This window comes from Pan paniscus, chromosome 6 (assembly GCF_029289425.2).
Source record: "Pan paniscus chromosome 6, NHGRI_mPanPan1-v2.0_pri, whole genome shotgun sequence".
Taxonomy (NCBI): domain Eukaryota; kingdom Metazoa; phylum Chordata; class Mammalia; order Primates; family Hominidae; genus Pan; species Pan paniscus.
In genome coordinates this window covers 61,023,714-61,030,352 of record NC_073255.2, presented here as the reverse complement: position 1 = coordinate 61,030,352, position 6,639 = coordinate 61,023,714, and the positions used below count along the sequence as shown (strand labels likewise).

Genomic DNA, 6,639 nt, shown 5'->3' with positions numbered 1-6,639 from the left:
ATGTCCCACCCTCTGGGTGCAGGGAGAGCCAGAACTAGTGCCCAAAAGTCCTGATTCTGGACCCAAGCACTCATTCTGCCTACATTATCTCATGTAATCATGTTTGTGAAACCCTCTGAAACATACAAAGTACAAAGTGGTTGCATTCTATTAATATTAAATTGGGTTTGGAAAATTTGAATTCCAAATCTTAAAGAGCCAAAATCAAATGTGTGTGCAAATTTGTGCTCTAATCCCTGTCCAAATGCAAATAAAAAATGAATGAACAGTATCGTCATATAATTATAGAGGATTTTGGAGCATTAATGTTGTTATTAAGAAATGTAATGGAGGCAATCCCATCACTTTGGGAGGCCAAGGTGAGCGGATCATAAGGTCAAGAGATTGAGACCATCCTGGCCAATGTGGTGAAACTCCATCTCTACTAAAAAAATACAAAAGTTAGCTGGGCGTGGTGGCACCCACCTGTAGTTCCAGCTACTCGGGAGGCTGAGGCAGGATAATCGCTTGAACCCAGGACACAGAGGCTGCAGTGAGCCGAGATGGTGCCACTGCACTCCAGCCTGGTGACAGAGCAAGACTGTCTCAAAAAGAGAAAAAAAAAGAAATGTAATGGAAAAGCATCAGGCAGCACGCTCTGATATCTCCTTTTTATGTTTTCCTCTAAAATGCCTGTGGTATCATAAAGATCTCAGAGAAATTTCCATTAACTTTAAGACAAATAGGCCTGAAGAGGGAACAGTAATCTGTGGGCTCCATAGACCTCATTTCACAAAGAGAGAAACCCAGGCATTGTAAAAGAAAGTGAGAAACGTGATTTTTCCCTCACTGACCCAAGAAACTAGAGCAAAAGCAACAAGAAACCTGGATCACACAGATGGCACACAAAACACTCTTTCCTGCCACTTTCTCCTGCCTCAGCCTTCCCATATCATTTCAACATCCCTTCAGAGACAGCACCTCCTAGGAACCCACTGGCTGACCTGGTCAGAGACATTCAGTTTCCGAATGCAGTAAGAGTCAGAGCCATGCACTGTGGCAGAGCCAGAACATGTCAGAGATGGAGAGCAAGTGAGGCAGTAATGGGCTTGTGTCCCAGGTCACTGATAAATGGAGTTGGGTGACCCTGAGTTGGCTTTATGGGTGGTCTTGCTGCCTAATACCCCGTTGGCTTACACAGGGCTGGAATAGCCCTGGGAGCCCTGTTTACTTTGCAGTTGACTTTTCCTCAGGAGTGGTGTTCCCTCCCATTTATTTTTTAGGGTGTGAACTAAAATAGTTGTCTCTCTGCCTTAACTTTGTAACTGGCTGAATTGGGTCTTTGACTTGGGAATCATTTTTTAATAGCTTTATTTATATATAATTCACATACCATACAATTCATCCATTGAAGTTGTACATTTCAATGGTGTTTAGTATGTTCACAGATCTGTGCGACCATAGCCACAATTTTAGAACTATTTCATCACCTATAAAACCCCATGCCCTTTCACTATCACCTTTCTATTCCCACATCCTTCCCAGCTCTAAGTAACCACTAATTTACTTTCTCAATAGATTTCCTTGTTATGAACATAATATGAATGGAGTCATACAGCACGTGGTCTTTTCTGATTGGCTTCTTTCACTCAGCATAGTGTTTTTATGAGTCATTCATGTTGTAGCATGTACCAGTGCTTCATTCCTTTTCGTTGCTGAATACTATTCCATTGCATGAATTGACCACATTTCATGTATCCATTCTTCAGCTGATGAACATTCGGGTTGTTTCCACCTTTTGGCCATTATGAATCATAGAACTGGAATTTTAGAATTGTCATGTAGTCTAAGGGAAAAAAATTTTTGAATTAGGTAATTTCCTTAATAACTTGCTGCTTTTACGTTGTTTAGCCTATTGATTTAATATATTGAGCCCCTGCAAAATGTAAAACATACTGGAAGCTACTTTGAGGTTATAGTTCTTAAGAATATTTATAACAGTAGTAGTAATGTCTCTCTTACAAAGACATTATTATTAATGTCTTGTACATTATTTTAGGTAATCTTTGTAACGCTATGAATCTGATATTACCAGTCCCCTTTCATAGAAGACATAAACTCTGATAATTCGGGATCACTAGAAGACAGGTTGGAAGACTTCTAGTTCAGCCTCTTGGTAAGGTATATTTTCATAGAAAAGAAATCCTTTTATTACCATTTTCTGTAACAATTAAGGCTTTTGCAGCCCTAGGTTCTGAATCAGAGACAAGTCTGTTTCCCCTATTCTAAATTCCACTACCTCTTTTTCTGCCTTGTAAAACATCACTTTTCGCCTTTTATCATCACATCTGGGTTTAGGGTTATTCTCTTTGGGGTAGTCCATAGGAGAAAGATTGCATCAGAAGTCCTCTGAGATGGCTGCTAGCCCTAAAGGTTCTGTAGCATTTTATTCAGAGATGTAGAATGATTCCACCATTACAACAATGCTGGTGGCTTTCCTAACAGTCAGTTCCTTTCTGTAAGTTCGGGTAAACCCAATAGAAATGCTGGCCATGTGGACTCATGCTGGCTGGACCTAGAACCATGGGAAACCAGGGTCTTGGGTGGGTCAATGCCAGGGAGGGTCTTGTGTTTGCTACAGGAATAACATCACGAGGAAGGGAGATTACCACCAGAGCAAGGAATGAGTGAGAATTCAGAAGGCAAAGAGATGAGTCGGAGGCTGGAAATGGAAAGAAACATAAGATGAGTTAGGGCTGTGGATGAATCAAGGTAACTGAAGTCTTAGTTATGTTGTATCTCTGTGTCTTGCTAAAAGGCAGAGTTGTCTAACAACCTAAATGTCCATCAGTTGTGACGAATTAAACTACGGTAAATCCATACAATGGGTAAATCCATACTATCAGTTCTTTAAACAGTGGTAGAAAGCTACACATTTTTCTGGGAAGTTATTCATGGTATAGTATTGAGTAAAAACAGGCTATGAAACACCATGTCATTAATGTAAAAATGTGTACATATATATGTGTATGTAATTATGTGTGTGTATATGTGTATGTAATTACACGTATGTGTGCACTTGTGTATATAATTTTATGTCTCTAAGATGTCTCTACTTTAAGATAATACTATTGACCAGACATTCACTATTTGCTAGTTACATGCATTATCTTGTCAGAACTTTACAGCAATTCTCAAGTAAAATATTAATATGTTTTAGATGAGGCAAGCAGGACTTTAGAATGTTGAGAAATTGACCCACAGTCACAGAGAAAGCAAATGATAGAGCTGGAACAGTAATGTCAGACTGTCTAACTCCACAGGAGATGCCCTCAATCACTGTATCACACCCCTATAAAGAATACAAGAAATACCTAGTCTCTAGTAACGACCATGACAATCCATGAGCATCATTTCCCCTGTTACTTCTTCTCCAGGGACACAGTGAGCAGATCATTATGAACTCGAATCAGCCTTGACAAAGAAAGTTCAGCACTCACAAACCTATTCAAAACTGAGTGACTTAATCCTCTTCATATACCAATGTGATGATTACTTTTATGTGTCAACTTGACTGGGCTAAGGGATGCCCAGATGGCTGGTAAAACATTATTTCCAGGTGCATCTGTGAAGATGTTTCTGGAAGAGATTAGCATTTGAATCAGTAGACTGAGTAAAGAAGACTGGCCCTCACCAATGTGGGAGGACACCATCCATTCCATTGAGGGCCCAAACAGTACAAAAAGGTAGAGAAAGGGCAAATTAACTTTCTTCTTGAGCTGAGACATCCATCTTCTGCTCTCAGACATCAGAGCTCTGGGTTCTTGGGCCTTTGAATAGGATGTAAGTCCTATTACATCAGCAGCATCCCCAGTTCTCAGGCCTTCAGATTTAAACCTGGAGTTAACATCATCAGCTCCCCTGATTCTCAGGTCTTCAGACTTAGACTGAATTACACCAGGGGCTTTCCTGGGTCTCCAGGTTGCACGTGGCGTATGGTGGAACTTCTCAGGCTCCATAATCCTGTGAGCCAATTCCCATGATAAATCTCCTCTCATATATAAATATATACACATTACATATACATTATATATGTGCATATTATATACATTACATATTATATTATATACATTACATATACTATATAGTATATATACATTATATATAATATACATGATATACACGGTATATGTTATATACACATTATATGCTATATATAATATAGCTGACATATCTATAGATATACTGTTAGATTGGTGCAAAAGTAATTGCAGTTTTTTTGTGTTTGTTTTGTTTTGTTATTTTTAGAAAGCTGCAGAAAGTGAATTTCTCTTGCTTTTTAAAACAGAATATTTCCCAAACTTGGGCATCAATGCTTGTTTTTTTTTAGGTGGGAGATAAAAGACTGGGCCATCTTCACATACCCTCAGACCCCGGCTCTTGGCAGCCCCATCCGCCAGCCAAACTTCCTACTTGGGGGACGGCTGCTTTCCCGCCACTACCCCCCCACCCCCCAAACCTGCACTGCTCGGTGCAGTTTTGCAGCTACTGGCCTTGCTCAGTGAGGCAAAGTTCTGTCTGACCAATTGTCTGTACTTCCCCATCCTGGCTTCGCGGAAGGCACTGGATTTTGGGTATCACTCCATACACTCTGACAAGGGCATCTTTAAAATCTGCAACTTGGTAGTAATTGACGGATGGTTTTAGCCGCAGTTTTAGGAGCACACTGTTGCTGTCCAGCTCCCTGTAGAGTTCCCGGCTTCTGCTAAAGTACTTCTTCTGGGAGTTGAGTGCGTCCACCAGGGCGGCAGAGGTCCCATGCTTCTCCCACTCATGCTTCCAGAAGTGGCTACGATTGGGAAACGAGTGAATTACATCAGGCCACTATGCCTTCATTTCCGGCAAAAGATCCTTAATCTCTTCTAAATTAAAGTGCCACGATCCATTACATCCTTCACTTTTATCGGGCCATAGTCCCATGTATTGTCCAGTAATCCGGAGGGTCTCTACAGTCGTTTTCAACTGTCTCGCATACTGTCTCAGGCCAGTGCTGGACCATAGTTTTTTCCACTCATGGTTATCACGCAGGCGCTTGTCCGCACCGCCCAGGAAAAAGCAATGCCAGGCAGAGGCAGCCCAGCAGGGCCCCGCTCAGGGCTGCAGGGGCATGGTGCCGACCTGAGGAGACAGGACGCCTCCCGCTGCAGCTCCGGCCCCCACTTCCCACCCACCGCCCCAGGAAGGCTTCTCGGACAAACGCTGTCTCCGAGGACCCCGCGCCGCCGCGCTCCTCCCGCTGCAGCTGCGGCCACTGGGTGCGCCTGAGCCAGCGCCTCGCGTGCCCAGCACTGGGCTCCGGGAAGGGCCGCAGCAGCCCTTGGCGACCCCGGCCCCTCGGCGCTTCCGTCCGGGCTCCTGCAACCCCAGCTCCTCCTCGTTGCAGCCACCGCCTGCCCAAGGCCACGGTCAGTCGCGCTTCCGCCCAGCCCAGAGAGTGCCTCTGGCCTTCACAGGAGCACAGAGCCACGCCCCCAGGAGAGGACGCCCCCCCGCCCGCCCCCCGCCCCCCGCCCCCCGCCCCCGGCTGACACATCCCCACCGGACGCCACGCCCCCGCCCGGCGTTCACGCCTCGCTCCGCGTTTGGCCCGCAGAGGCCGAGGCCGGAGCAGGTCCGTGGTACTTGCGGGCGTGTCAGGCAGCTGAGTTCCTTCGCCACGCAGGCGCCCCGCGCCTTTCCACGCAGCTCTGCGCCACTCCCCCACTGCCAGGTCCGAGCTAGCCTGGACCCGTGAGGAGCGCCCTCGGGGGGACCACCCTCGGGGTGGCCTATGTCTGCGCCACCCCCCCGCCAGCAAGTGGGTGTGCGGGACCCAGGGCCACCCGGCGCTCCAAGGACAGCCCCCAGCCCAACCCGCGCACTCCGCAGGCCGGCGGCCCGCACGCCGCAACCGCCTTGCACGCCGCCTGGGACTTCCTGACTGCAGACGGTGCGTGGCCGCCCTGGCTCCCTGCAGCCGTCACGTCGGCGCTCCACTGCGCAGCCGGAGGGACGGCTCCAGATTTAGGCGGGGACGTACTCGGGCCACTCCCCTGGAAACCTCTGGGTGCTAGGAGCACCAACATTCCTAGAAGGGCCTGGCCTCACCCAGCCCTGGGCCTCATCTAGCACTGGGCCTCACCTGCCCCTCCCCGCTGGCCCCAGGAGCCCAGAAGGCATCTCTGTGGGGTCCGCAAAGAGCCGCCTCGGAGCGCGACCTGGGAAGTCATCTTGTGAGGGATCCTCTCCCAGAAGGACGGGCCACCCCGGACAGATGAAGGGGACTTCATGTCAGCCCCACCTTGACGCAGCCAGGCCCAGTCCCAGAGGCCCAGGCGCCTCCCCCAACACGCTGGCCTTCCCAGCCCCTCAAAGGCGCGGGCTCACCACCCCGCCCCAGCTACCGCCCCTGCCCACCCCGCCCACCCACGTCCCCCTCCGCTCCACCAACCTCCTCCCCGCTCCCCCACCCCCGTCCTCATCGTCCCCCCCACCACCCACCACGCTTGGCTGCCTAGGCCTCCCAAAGTGTTGAAATTACAGGCGTGTGAGCCACTGCGCCTGGCCCTTCCTATAACTTTTGATGTAATGTGTTGTGCTGGGTGGGATCATTGTCAAGTT

At 47.9% G+C, this 6,639-nt stretch overlaps 1 pseudogene; it reads right to left on the bottom strand.

Moving 5' to 3' along the window:
- Positions 1-224: 224 nt before the first annotated feature.
- LOC117981226 (uncharacterized) lies at positions 225-6,308 on the bottom strand (annotated as a pseudogene).
- Positions 6,309-6,639: the final 331 nt, after the last annotated feature.